At 38.9% G+C, this 9,811-nt stretch overlaps 1 protein-coding gene across 2 annotated transcripts in view; it reads right to left on the bottom strand.

Moving 5' to 3' along the window:
* Positions 1 to 9,811, bottom strand: part of PVRL3 (poliovirus receptor-related 3) — a 136,339-nt gene that overhangs the window by 126,109 nt on the left and 419 nt on the right. The window lies entirely within an intron of this gene.

Genomic DNA, 9,811 nt, shown 5'->3' with positions numbered 1-9,811 from the left:
AAAAAAAAAAAAAGAATACATTCCCTATAGTGTGTTCTGTACAACAAAGCTTCTGCAGCAAAAACAGACTGTTTAATTAACTGCAGAAAAGGATATTTTACTGAAGAATTTCTTAAGCCATTAATAAACTAATGCACATAGTGATTTTCCATGAGGGAGGAGGTTACATGATTAGTTTTTCCCATTCCCAAATATATTCAACCATGGCACTTTTTTCCAGAAACTAGGGTTCTATTAAACACTTTGGAAAACATTGCTCTAAAAGCATGAAAAGATGAACAGAATTTGCTCCAGGGACTCAGGATTTGAAAGATAGCTAGGATCAGATAGGAAATGAAGTCAATTCACAGAAGTTTTTGTAGCTATTTATTATAGCTATTATTGTTTTATTATCTTATTTCAACATGGAAGATGAAATCATAAGCTAAGTATTCTCTTGATACCCTTTTGTTGTATAGCAAATTTGGTCAATTCTAAAACAGGGAAAAAAGCAAATGTTTGGGAGCAGAAGTTGCTCCCCAATAATGTCTCTGGCACAGGATTATTGTGAGCTGAAAACAACCAAGGACCAAAAGACAGAAAGAAATTTTGACCTTCCCCCTAATTGCCTAAAAAGTTTTTTTAGATAAAGGGCCTGTTACTGAGCTATGGCCAGTTATCTGTAAAAAGTAAAGGCAAAGTGTAGTGGGGAACCTCTGCATGGCCTAGAGATCAGAGTCCTCTCTCTGTTCCCATTGTGTCTACAAGGCCCAGCAAACATTTGTTTTACATCTTTATGTGAGTTGCCTTTCTCCCCTTTGAAGTCCCAAATCACTACCTCCAGTACCCTGTTTTGTCTGTAGCCAAAGTTGGTATTTAATGTGAGGGTTAGGCCGTTTCCTGGAAGGGCTTCCCCAGTGGCTCAGCCAGTAAACAATCCGCCTACAATGTAGGAGACCTGGGTTGGGAAGATACCCTGGAGAAGGGAACTGCTACCCCTTCGAGTATTCTTGCCTGGAGAATTCCATGAACTATAGAGTCCATGGCACCCCAAAGAGTCAGACTCGACTGAGCGACTTTCATTTAAGCAGTTTCCTGAGTCTCTTCCATGTATACATGGCATCAAACTTCTATTTTATTTTCTCCTTTTAATCTGTCTCATGTGAATGTAATTCAGACCACACAGGAGAAACTAGAAGGGCAGAGAAAAATTTCTCCCTCCCTGACATGTTAAAAATCTATAAGCTTAAAAAATAACTGTGTTTATTCTGTAATAGGTGCTAGGATGCATACAGTGAAGCTTGAGGCAAAGTCTTTACTGCAAAGAACACACATCATAGAACAACTCACAATTACATTACTAAATAATGAGTAACAAGAGTAACTACTTTAGAAAGAAAAAAGCTCACTGTATGAAAGAAGTGGTGAAGGAAGTACTCATGGAGAAAATTAATTTCAAACTGGGAGCTCCAGAATTGGACTAGATAAGAAGGAAGAGTAATATCATTTTAGGCCTTCTGAGTAAGTACCAGAGAAGGGTATAACCTACTTTGGAGACCACACATAGTTTAGACCTACACTGTCCAATATGGTAATCGCCAGCCACACCTGACTTCTGAATACATGAAAATACAGCTTATCCAAACAACAATCTGTAAGGGTATAGTACACATCAGATTTCAAAGACTTACTACAAAAGGAAAAAAAAAGTAAAATATCTCAATTTTTAAATATCAACTGCATGCTAAATAACATTTTGGTTATACTGTGTTAAATAAAATATATTAATTTCACATGTTCTTTTCATTATTTTTTTAATGTGGCATTAGGATAACTTAAAACTATGTATATAGTTCACAGATCTCTATTGGGACACTGATGGGTTAGACTAAATTTTATTTTGTTGTTAAGCTCTTGCTATAAAGAAATCTGAGTACCCACTGCATACTTGGCATATAAGATACAACAGTAAACAAAATAATGACCACATCTGGTCAAATCAAATATAAATATGCTATAATAAATAGTATTCATCAAAGGAAGAAACAATCAACTGAATATGTCTCTTAAACTACAAATGCCCCAATCACCAGGCTCCACTCTCCACCCCCTTGCAAAATTCCTGATCCAGTTAGTCCACAGTGGGGTCTGGGATGTTGTTTTGAAAAAGATTTCCTAGTAACTAGTATTTGAACCTATCAACACACTGTACTTTGGCTGACCCTGGGTAGCTGAGAATAGTGATTTATAGATATACCCTCCTCCTTTTCAAAAGTTTTACTTCTGAAGAAATCTAACAGCTTAAAGTAAAGCGCCTCTACTGATATAACAGCCAACCTATTAAAAAAAAAAAACTATTAAACTATTAACTTCCTATTAAAGGAAACCACAAAAAGTAAAAAAAAGAAAATATTATAACCTCTCCTATCTATAGAGTCACAAGTATAATTAAATATCTCACAGCTACAAAATAATCATCAGAAACGCTGTCAATTCTTTGTCATTTAAACCAGTTATGAGCTGGTTTGTTCTTACATCAGTTCAGTTCAGTCGCTCAGTCATGTCCAACTCTTTGCAACCCCATGAATCGCAGCACACAAGGCCTCCCTGTCCATCACCAGGCCTCCCGGAGTTCATTCAAACTCACGTCCATCGAGTCAGTGATGCCATCCAGCCATCTCATCCTCTGTCGTCCCCTTTTCTTCCTGCCCCCAATCCTTCCCAGCATCAGAGTCTTTTCCAATGAGTTAACTCTTCGCATGAGGTGGCCAAAGTACTGGAGTTTCCAGCTTTAGCATCATTCCTTCCAAAGAACACCCAGGACTGATCTCCTTTAGAATGGACTGGTTGGATCCCCCTGCAGTCCAAGGGACTCTCAAGAGTCTTCTCCAACACCATAGTTCAAAAGCATCAATTCTTTGGTGCTCAGCTTTCTTTACAGTCTAACTCTCACATCCAAACATGACCACTGGAAAAACCATAGCCTTGACTAAATGGACCTTTGTTGGCAAAGTAATGTCTCTGCTTTTTAATATGCTATCTAGGTTGGTCATAACTTTTCTTCCAAGGAGTAAGCGTCTTTTAATTTCATGGCTGCAGTCACCATCTTCAGTGATTTTGGAGCCCAAAAAAATAAAATCTGACACTGTTTCCACTGTTTCCCCATCTGTTTCCCATGAAGTGATGAGACTGGATGCCATGATCTTCATTTCCTGAATGTTGAGCTTTAAGCCAACTTTTTCACTCTCCACTTTCACTTTCATCAAGAGGCTTTTGAGTTCCTCTTCACTTTCTGCCATAAGGGTGGTGTCATCTGCACATTTGAAGTTATTGATATTTCTCCCGGCAATCTTGATTTCAGCTTGTGTTTCTTCCAGTCCAGCGTTTCTCATGATGTACTCTGCACAGAAGTTAAATAAGCAGAGTGACAATATACAGCCTTGATGTACTCCTTTTCTATTTGGAACCAGTCTGTTGTTCCATGTCCAGTTCTAACTGTTGCTTCCTGACCTACATACAGGTTTCTCAAGAGGCAGGTCAGGTGGTCTGGTATTCCCATCTCTTTCAGAATTCTCCACAGTTTATTGTGATCCACAGAGTCAAAGGCTTTGGCATAGTCAAGAAAGCAGAAATAGATGTTTTTCTGGAACTCTCTTGCTTTTTTGATGATCCAGCAGATGTTGGCAATTTAATCTCTGGTTCCCCTGCCTTTTCTAAAACCAGCTTGAACATCTGAAGTTCACAATTCATGTATTGCTGAAGCCTGGTTTGGAGAATTTTGAGCATTACTTTACTAGTGTGTGAGATGAGTGCAATTGTGTGATAGTTTGAACATTCTTTGGCACTGCCTTTCTTTGGGATGTTCTTACATACCATATCTCAAATTCCAGTTTATTATTCCACAGTACTACATGGTACTTCTTTCCTACTGATCTTAATTAGCAGAATGAATATTGGGCAATTAACAGGGCTGCAAGTAAAATAATCTCCCTGGATGCAATATTAAAGAAAACATGTAAAACTCACAATATAAGTATGCAATACAATATCGTTTCTGAAACAGCTATAATACCTGCTGCTGCTGCTAAGTCACTTCAGTCGTGTCCAACTCTGTGCGGCCTCATAGACGGCAGCCTGCCAGGCTCCCCCATCCCTGGGATTCTCCAGGCAAGAACACTGGAGTGGGTTGCCATTTTCTTGTCCATATAATACCTGCAGTATAGCTGTATCTAGACTTACAGGAGGCAGCCATCACTGAAATTTTAAATTAATGACCTATGCTGTAATAAGTGAACCATTTAGGAAAAAACCTAAAAGTCACCCTTGATAAAGATTCACAACAAATTTTATTTACATAAATAATTAATCTATGTCAGAGCCTAAAACAGAAAATCATAAGTTTTATAAACTCAAGAAAGGATACGGGTTCAAGATAATTTTAGATAAAAATATAAAAGGTAACCAAAAGTATGACATTAATGGTGCTGAGATTTTTGGATCTGAGTTTCTGACACACTCATTACTTACTTAAAGGTTCTTTGAATTTAGCCTATATTTACATATTAATAGCCATTATTAGGGCTTCCCTGATAGCTTTAATGCAGGAGTACGCCTGTAATGCAGGAGACCCCAGTTCGGTTGGGAAGATCCACTGGAGAAAGAATAGGCTACCCACTCCAGTATTCTTGGGCTTCCCTTGTGGCTCAGCTGGTAAAGAATCCACCTACAGTGTGAACCTGGGTTCGATCCTTGGGCTAGGAAGATCCCCTGGAGAAGGGAAAGGCTACCTACTCCAGTACTCTCGCCTGGAGAATTCCATGGACTATATGGTTCATGGGGTTGCAAAGAGTAGGACACAACTGAGAGACTTTCACTTCACTTTGGCTATTATTAATTAAATGCCACATCTTTCACAAATCATGTATTCAGTATCGCCAATTTTATGAGGACTTTAATAGAGTATAGAATATGCCATAGGAGTAAGTTATTTACTCACTAATTTTTTAAGGGCTAAGCAACAGAATACCAAAATACTCCTTTTTAACAAGCATATCACAGCCAGCTTCACTTCAATCATTTTGAAATAACAGGCAATAAGCCATAAGTTTTGTTCCTTAACTATACAGATGCAAAATGTACCTCAGCGTTGCTGAATCACTTATATATATATATGTATATATTTTTTTACACACACATATATATATGCATAAGTGACATAAACAAGGTAAAACAGTAAATACACCCATACCCACAAATATATTATTGACCAGCTTTTCCCAATTCCTACTTTGGACACTACAGCTAAATGCAAAATTTGCTCTTTTTTGCTTCCTTTTAAATTTGGGTCACTTTGCCATTATATATGTCTTAGAAGCAGGAAGATTGATACGGGCAATATATATAATAGGCTCCAACCTGATACCACCAGTAACTTGCTAAAGTAGAAATGAAATTATGACTCCATCTTCAACTGCACATTTTCGACTCTACACTTTTCAATATAACCACTAACATTCTAAGTGACCATACAGAACCGCCAAGTCCTAAAACACATTCTACATCATTATGGGACCATCCAACTAGATTCCATACAATTACACAGCTGGGTTAATTTCATTACATCCTAACATTCTGAAAACTGGTCTGTATACTTATCTGAGGTAAATTTAACAAACACTTCAAGAGCACTGACTGGGCTATACACTCAAAATAAAGATGAAAGTATAAAAAAAGCAATCAAGTTGAAAACCCAGTTATTCAAGTCATCAGGGTAAAATTTAAGAATGACAAATACCATGTTGGTTGGTCTTTGTTGTTTAGTAGCTAAGTTGTGTCCAGCTCTTTTGCCACCCCGTGGACTATAGCCCACCAGGCTCCTCTGTTCATGGGATTTCCCAGGCAAGAATACTGACGTGGGTTGCCATTTACTACTTCTCTAGGGGATCTTCCCAACCCAGGGATCGAACTCACGTCTCCTGAATTGTCAGGCAGATTAGATTCTTCACCACTGAGCCTCCAAGGAAGCCCCTAATAATAATATGAAATAACATAAATGCTAAAATTTGAATGTATATTCCATGCATTCTGCTATTTTATTTTCTTTCACTTAATCCTCAAAAGAACTCTATAAGCAAGTTGATATCACCCTTTTTTGAAAAGACGAGAAAACTTAAGTTTACTGAGGTTAAATAACTTACCAATGATTCACACAGCTGTAAGTGACAATCTTTTTTCAGATTCAAACTGCCTATTTAGTATCTTAACCATAAAGTGCAAAGAGCAAACTTATACCACCTACCATAATGACCTATCTCAATAAGAAAATCTAACTCAACTGATTTTTTCTTAGGTAACTTTTTTTTTCTCAGTTTACACTAGTATCTCTACATAGTTGGTTAGGTATTCCTCTTCTGGGTAATCGACAGTACCTCATGCACAAATCTGTCATAAACACCAAGCTGTCCTATATGAAAGTCACTCAGTTGTGTCTGACTCTTTGTGACCCCATGGGCTGTAGCCTGCCAGGTTCCTCTGCCCGTGGATTTCTCCAGGGAAGGATACTGGAGTGGGTAGCAGTTCCCTTCTCCAGGGGATCTTCCCAATCCAGGGATCGAACCCAGGTCTTCTGCACTGCAGGTGGATTCTTTACCATCTGAGCCATAAGGGAAGCCTACAACCATCTGTTTACATTACGTCTATTATACTGCTGTAAGCTCCTTGAAGCCAGGACTCTGCCTTATTCAGTGTCCTCTAGTGTCTAACAAGTGCCATGAATAAAGAAATTTCTGAAAGTGCTGTTAAATGTTCCATCATCATAATAGATTTTTTCCTTCTATAACCTTCTAAATATCCATTTAAGATAAAACCTTGTTGAAAATGGGAAGAGCTGGAACTTAGGTCAATAGTCTATCTTCTCTCTCATCAATACCATATCCCTGCTAATATTCTCTGTCCCTCAAGAAAAATACGGGAAGGGAAACTAAGATAAATCTCATCACATGTGAATTGATCATTGGCATCATAAAGAAATATGGACTTCCAGATTTAAATAAATGATGTTTATCAAGTCAGAAAATGTTGAAAATCTAGTCCTCTTAACCTTTACACCTATGCTTTATCAAGCTTAACACACATACATATACACACACAAACTAACTTCGATGAGTGAGAATTTCAGTTCTTCAACTAGGACAGATAATGTACACCCTTCAAAGGAGCAAATCTGATTAATTTTTCATAGTTTTCAGAATATCATGTCTACTAGTTTGAATATGAGGGTTTTTTTATAGCAGTAAAATTAGCATGACATAGAAATGATATTATGGTAATAGAGGATACTCCAAGAGTTTAGCATAGTTAAGGCCATGCTATATGTAACCAGAATATCAAAAATAGCAGCAAAAAGAAAAAAATAATCTGTATGTGGTAAAAATAAGCAAAGCATTCTAATTAATAAATCATCATATAGTCATCTCTTTAAAGCCTAAACATCTTCTTATTTCTAACACCTTCCAAAGCACTGTAACTCAACTACACTTCAATTTTATAAATAAATAAAACTAAGCTCAATCATCAGTACATGCCAAAACTTGTAAGTAGTACTATGAATGTTAGATCAATGCACAGGTTACAAGAAGAAATTTCCATTTCCATACTTACTGCTGCTGCTACTGCTAAGTCACTTCAGTCTTGTCCGACTCTGTGTGACCCCACAGACGGCAGCCCATCAGGCCCCCCCGTCCCTGGGATTCTCCAGGCAAGAACACTAGAGTGGGTTGCCATTTCCTTCTCCAATGCATGAAGTGAAAAGTGAAAGGGAAGTCGCTCAGTCGTGTAGGACTCTTAGCGACCCCATGAACTGCAGCCCACCAGGCTCCTCCGTCCGATTTTCCAGGCAAGAGTACTGGAGTGGGGTGCCATTGCCTTCTCTCCATACTTACTAAGTATCCATAAATCAGGACAACTGTGCCCTATTCAAAGACTTTATTCTAAAATAAAGGTTGACAGAAAAAAACTTGTAATAAGGGTTCACAAATTAGGGTGTTATAACACTATAAGCCAAAAAAAGGAAGCTCTTTAAATGAGCAGTGCACAGTAATACAAAGCTAGTGTTTGCCTCTACAACTACAAGCAGAGATGACTCTTAAAAACTTCAATGTACACCTCTCTAAATCACAGTCCATTTGCCTATACTACTTGAATTTTCAGGACTCTAAAATATCAAGCACATTATTAAGGAGATTTTTTAAAAATTCTTTTCTTCTTTCATGTGAATTCCAAAGTGTTTCCTCAAAAAGTAAATGACACTTTACTTTCACAACAACTATGAAATTATTACCCCAATTTTCCTTGTATTACCTGTACATATTACCTTGCTTCAGTCTTCTATGGGGCTTTGCTTAGCTAGATAAACCTTTACTGGAGGTACAAACATTTTTAGTCTTTAACACAATCTATATCAGAATAGTAAACTGTTAACATCCCCCTCCCATTTTCCTCCCACCATATTCCACAATACTCCTTAATGCAAAAGAACAGTACACAAAATTCAATCCAGAATCTTGCATCAATATAAAGAAGTAACAGCATTAAGAATTGTGTCCTGAAACCAAACACCTGGGGTGTGGGACTACAGAAACAACATAGATTAGATAACATGCCATTTATCATACTATACTCTGTAAATCAGAAACTGTCATTGCAGTGCTTTAAACGTGACAGTGATTTGGTAGTGGAAATTCTCAGCCTATAAGGGGCACTCAATCTCTTGAAAACTTTGCCTTCCTCATAACCAGCTACCCCGACATACCTAAACGGTACAGGGGTATATAGGATTCTCTTCTAAATCACACCATCCAAGAAAACCGCACACATCTCTTCTTGTAGTAAATACTGCTAAACTTCCTGGTTTCTTTTAAGATTTCATTAAATGCGGACACCCAAGAGCAGATTTATGTACCAGAAAAATGTCTCAGGTAAAACATGCATTGAGCAAAGCCTAAGTTTTCCTCTCCACTTTCCTGCTAAGTGGGAGTCACTGAATGAATAACGTCCTGCTGTGTTCCGGTATCACCAAAAGACAGAGCTAGTCCCCAGAGCTAGACTGGTGGCCTTAGTCTCCCAAATCGCCGCCTTCCATCAAGGATCACTTAAGTCCACGTCTCTCGCACGAAACGGAGATATTTATTTAACGATACTCTTTAACAAGTAGGCTTCTAGTCTCTGATGCCTAGGAAGTGAACTTACAATGAGACCACCTCCCAAGTGTGACAAAACTGTAACAGAACATGTGGGAAGAACGGCAGGAAGAGGCGCGGGGCTTATTTTGACCAGAACAGCCGGGGCACGGCCAATGCAGTCAGGTATTTTACACATAAATCAAAGTCCTGAAGACAAATTGGCTCAGCTAAAATAAACATGGACAGTGAGACAGACGTCCCACAAACTGGAAGGCAGCGACAAGGCTCAGTGCAAAGCGATCCAGAGGCTGCCAGGGCAGAAAGAGGCCGGAGGATCGAAGAAAACTGTAGGGGATGCTGCAGGGTGGGCTAACACGGTGCCTTCTCCAGGGTGGAAGGAGAAGCGGGGTGGGAACCCAAAGGCTTCATTCCGTCGTCGGTTGTTGTGTTCCTAAAGGTACCTAGGCTCACAGCTCAAGTTACACCCGGGAAAAAATGAGGCGGCAAACGACCATCCCATCACCTTAGCGCCAGCACAGAAGTCCGTGCTCTCGGCTTCCTCCGCGAATGAGCGAGCAAGTAACGGTCCCGACAGCAAACACCGAAGGACCCCTGCAGCACCGAGCACTCGGCGTCCGGACCGAGAACATCGT

This window comes from Bison bison, unplaced genomic scaffold, assembly GCF_000754665.1.
Source record: "Bison bison bison isolate TAMUID 2011002044 unplaced genomic scaffold, Bison_UMD1.0 scf7180017864314, whole genome shotgun sequence".
In the NCBI taxonomy this organism is placed as follows: domain Eukaryota; kingdom Metazoa; phylum Chordata; class Mammalia; order Artiodactyla; family Bovidae; genus Bison; species Bison bison.
The sequence above is the reverse complement of the archived record's forward strand: the minus strand, read 5'-3'. Positions and strand labels throughout refer to the sequence as shown.